The sequence below is a fragment of the Eptatretus burgeri genome, unplaced genomic scaffold (genome assembly GCF_056783735.1).
Source record: "Eptatretus burgeri isolate ZD-2024b unplaced genomic scaffold, Ebu_testis_v1 Ebu_testis_scaffold_3165, whole genome shotgun sequence".
NCBI classification, from domain to species: Eukaryota; Metazoa; Chordata; class Myxini; order Myxiniformes; family Myxinidae; genus Eptatretus; species Eptatretus burgeri.
This window is the reverse complement of record NW_028225113.1, coordinates 255312-260000: the sequence shown is the minus strand read 5'-3', so window position 1 is coordinate 260000 and position 4689 is coordinate 255312. Positions and strand designations below refer to the sequence as shown.

The 4689-nt window shown below is 46.8% G+C and overlaps 1 long non-coding RNA gene across 1 annotated transcript in view; it reads left to right on the top strand.

Moving 5' to 3' along the window:
- Positions 1-1749, top strand: part of LOC147006570 (uncharacterized) — an 8676-nt gene extending 6927 nt beyond the window's left edge. Inside the window, exon 3 of the long non-coding RNA XR_015054762.1 lies at positions 861-1749. This is a non-coding gene — a long non-coding RNA (uncharacterized LOC147006570). The remainder of the gene's footprint in view (positions 1-860) is intronic.
- Positions 1750-4689: the final 2940 nt, after the last annotated feature.

Here is a 4689-nt window from a genome sequence, read left to right as displayed (position 1 = left end):
GCCAGAGAGAGAGGGTGAGAGAGAGGGGGAGAGAGAGAGAGAGAGAGAGAGAGAGAGAGAGAGAAGAATTCCCAGGCTGAGTTTGAGACACTCCCAAGAGTAGGAGACATTTGCAGGAAAGTTTGTCACCACCAAATCCAGAAGGGAAGATTTGTCATTTGAAAAAATCCGGGTTGGAAAGGTCAGTCTCGTGGAGTCACAGAATTCCTTAGTTGAGGTGCCACGGATGGTGAGAGAGAGGTGGCAACACCCAGCCAATAAGCACGGTGACAATTGAAATCGCCACGTATGAGGAAGAGATAGTTGTGGTTTAAAGTTTGTCCATGTTGTCTGAGAGATGTACATGGAGTCGTCATTGCTTGGAGGACGGTTCAGCATACAGATGAACAAGAGGTGGGGAGCGGAGGGGAAGCCACAGCCTCGAGGGCACCCCTTGGTGGTCAGGAGGTGTAAGATCAGTCCAGGGGCGGTTATAAATTGAGTTATTGATGTGAAGTGCAACTCTGTCTCCGGGCATGTTCAGGCCCATCAAATCGGAAGAGACAGTAACTGGGGAGAGACACCAAGGAGTCAGGGATGTCCTGTGGGAGGGAGGATTCTGTTAAAGCGGATTCTGGTGTCTGGTTTATCGGCAGCGGCTTGGATTGAGATATCTGTCCGGTTAGAGCAGAGACCTCAGATGGTTGAGGGACACACAGAGATAGAGAGGGGGGTTGGGAGAGTACGGGATGTGGGGGGGATTCTTTGTGGGGGCAAGGTTAAGCTTTGGATGCTGGGGTGAGAGGGAATGTTTGAGTGTGTGGGGGAAGGTTTGTGTGTACACGGTACATCCCTAACAAATCCCTCTTGTGTTTCCATAGTTACTGGAGATGCTGCGGCACAAGGTCGGCGGTCATCACGACGGATGCCTTGGTCCCTTTCTGCTCCAGAATGTGGGCCTCGTCGTGGGATTTTCCCTTATGCTGCTCATTGCTGTCTACGAGTGAGGCAATCCGGACCCTGATTCGCATCAGCTTCTGACACCAACTTTGTCCCTCCGTTTGCCTTGAAGTTATTTACTTTGTTTTATTTTTGGAGGGCGTGGCTCGCTGTTTGAGGGCGTGGCTCGCTGTTTGAGGGCGTGGCTTGCTGTTTGAGGGCGTGGCTTGCTGTTTGAGGGCGTGGCTCGCTGTTTGAGGGCGTGGCTTGCTGTTTGAGGGCGTGGCTCGCTGTTTGAGGGCGTGGCTCGCTGTTTGAGGGCGTGGCTCACTGAGGGCGTGGCTCGTTGTTTTGAGGACGTGGTACTCAGAGGTCGTGAAAGCTTGCCCATGGCATGGAGTTCTCCAGGATAACCTTGAAACTCCAACAACGCCACATCTCGTGACGTCATCCGAAGTTGTCGCCTGCACCTTATTAACGATTGGTAATGTGAATGCCAAAACTTGACAGTGGATCAAAATTGTGTTGAATTTCTTCGGACAGGTTCCTCCATATTCGCGGTGTGAACACAGTTGTGGTTTTGATCGTTGAATCGTAACCATCCGTAGTTAGTGAAAGAGCTTTAACTTTCAAATTGTCATCAGGTGTTTTATTTATGAACCTTGCTTTTGGTTGGAAGCAATCCGCAATGTTGTTTTGTGGATTTTTTTTTCAACGTGTTTTAAAACGACAAGACGTTTTCTATTTCGTGATTTTTACTTGTAGTTTGTAGCTTTGTTGAGTGGATGTTAATGACGTTTTAAAATTGAATAAAAGTTGTTTTATGTCTGACTCCATTTGTTCACACTCTGAGCGAACTCATTGCATCACTCGATCAATCTCACGATCCTTTTGGTCAGTTGCTTTTGATTCGACACGTTTGAATCAGTCTCGTCTTCCACAACTTCCTCGAATTTATTGGTTGAGATAATAATTAGAGTTTGTGTTGAAATGTTTAGGCCTGACCCTTAATTAGGTGAACCTCAGGTTCCTGGGAGGGGGCGGGGGAAATGTTGGAGTGTGTCGCACAGGAGAAGAATCTGGGAGTTGTAATAGACATGGGAGGTAAGCAGGTAGCACAATGCCAGGCAGCTACAGGGTTTTAGGCTGTATCAGGAGGGGGATCATTTATAAATCAAAAGAGGAAGTTTATTATCATTGTTATCATTGTACAGGAATTTAGTGAGGGCCACATCTAGAATATTGTGCGTAGTTTTGGTCACCACAGTTCCGGAAGGACACAGATGACAGAGAGAGGGTTCAGCGCAGGCATACCAGATTGATTCCGGTCCAAGCTCGACTCAGCTATGGGGAGCGGCCGAAGGAGACGGGGCTCTATTCACACGAAAGGAGGTGGTGACGAGGAGATTTGGTGGTGGACAAATAACTCAATTTCCACAAGTTGGATCAGCAGAGCAAAGGAGAATCTTTAATTTCATACATACGGAGGCAGAACATTGAATGATTCACTGAAACATTCGAATGGACTTCACTGAAACAGAATCCCGAAGCAATTCCTCTTGTATACAATTTGACATTCCAAAGGATGGGAGGGGGAGACATTTGGCAACTCAACGACATGATTAGCTGATAAGCATGAGGCAAAATAACTCAAAACTGCAATATGTGTCCAGTTTGGGTGGAAGGGAGAGAACGACACAATCACGGCGAAACTTTGCAGCGTTATCAACCAGTTCAGCCTGTTTCATCGTAAGACATTCCTTTTATCAATATGTAGGTCAAAAGACTCTTGGGTAAAGGGAAACATTCCTGACAGCCAATTCGACTATAGCATCGAAATGAAATTTATAAAGTACCAGCAATCAGAGCCATATCCCTAGACATACAGTATCTCGTGCTTTTGACACGATCTGGCATCCTGCCCTGCTCACCAATTTTAACCCTATATTTTATTATTTCTCTGGACGAAGGGGTGAAGGGGCCGAGTGTGCTCTTCGTGAAGATTCACTTTTCCACTCCATTGCCGTGGAAGTGAACCTGGGACTTTCACTTTGACAATCTGAAACTACACTCACTCTTATGGAACTCCCTCCCTGCGGAACTGCACTCACTCTTTCAGAAATCCCTCTTCGCTTTCACTCAAGTAAACACATAATGTTGTAAAATGAGGTTTAAGTTTTATTTTATTTTTTTGTATCCAATGTCGAGGCTCGTATAAGAGCTAACACAACGTACAACAAGCAAGGGGAGTAGGAGACAAGAGGGGCGGGAGAGAGAAGGACAAAAGAGTGTGGAACAGAAACGTGAGGAGATCTGAGGAAGGGAGAGGGATAGGATGGGGGTACATGGGGTAAACAAGATGGACACTACAGGGACTTTCAGGACCTGACACGACAGGGACTTTCAGGACCTTACACTACAGGGACTTTCAGGACCTTACACTACAGGGACTTTCAGGACCTTACACGACAAGGACTTTCAGGACCTTAAATGACAAGGACTTTCAGGACCTTACACGACAAGAACTTTCAGGACCTTACACGACAAGGACTTTCAGGACCTTACATGACAAGGACTTTCAGGACCTTACACGAGAATAATTTTCAGGACTTAACATGACAAGGACTTTCAGGACCTTACACAAGGACTTTCAGGACCTTACACAACAAGGACTTTCAGGACCCAACATGACAAGGACTTTCAGGACCTTACATGACAAGGACTTTCAGGACCTTACACAAGGACTTTCAGGACCTTACACGATAAGGACTTTCAGGACCTTACACGACAAGGACTTTCAGGACTTTACATGACAAGGACTTTCAGGACCTTACATGACTAGGACTTTCAGGACCTTACACGACAAGGACTTTCAGGACCTTACATGACTAGGACTTTCAGGACCTTACACGGCAAGGACTTTCAGGACCTCACACGCAAGGACTTTCAGGACCTCACATGACAAGGACTTTCAGGACCTTACACGACAAGGACTTTCAGGACCTTACGTGACAAGGACTTTCAGGACCTTACACGACAAGCACTTTCAGGACCTTACACAACAAGGACTTTCAGGACCTCACACGACAAGGACTTTCAAGACCTCACACGACAAGGACTTTCAGGACCTTAGACTACAAGGACTTTCAGGACCTTACACGACAAGGACTTTCTGGAAGGAAAGCAAGGAATTTGAAGGAGGTGGATTTGGGTTCTCCTGCCTCATGTCTTGCTCATTATAAGGCTGTGGAAACAAAAGTTTTCAAGATAGTAATTGGGATCTCTTGTGATGAAGCTGAGTCTATTAGCCTCTCACTTCACCATCGCCAACACGTCGGTGGTCGCTGTCTTCTTCTGCCTCATTTTTGAACTTGCACCCTCCACCCTCTCAGTACTCTGTCCCCTCCAAGTATCTGCAGGATGTATGCGTCCACCAGCAACTCATTCCTAATGAAACTACCTTAATCCAGAACCCCTGTTCACCTTCACTCAATTATTCCTGTTTTCCTGCCTGTGGAACCACCTTCCACACCCGCTTTTATCTCATTCTTCCCTCCACGTCTTCAACACAGCCGTTCACCACTATCTCAGGTCATCCCCCATCCAAAACCATGTTCTTTTCTACACCCGTTAAACCACCATTGCCTCGTGTTGGCTTAATGGTTCGGGAGGTGGGCTTGGGATCCTTGAGGCCCGAGTTCAAATCCTGCTTTGCTGTTGAATTAACACCTGGTGGGGTTGATTCAGCCTGTCATCCTTCTGAAGTTTGCA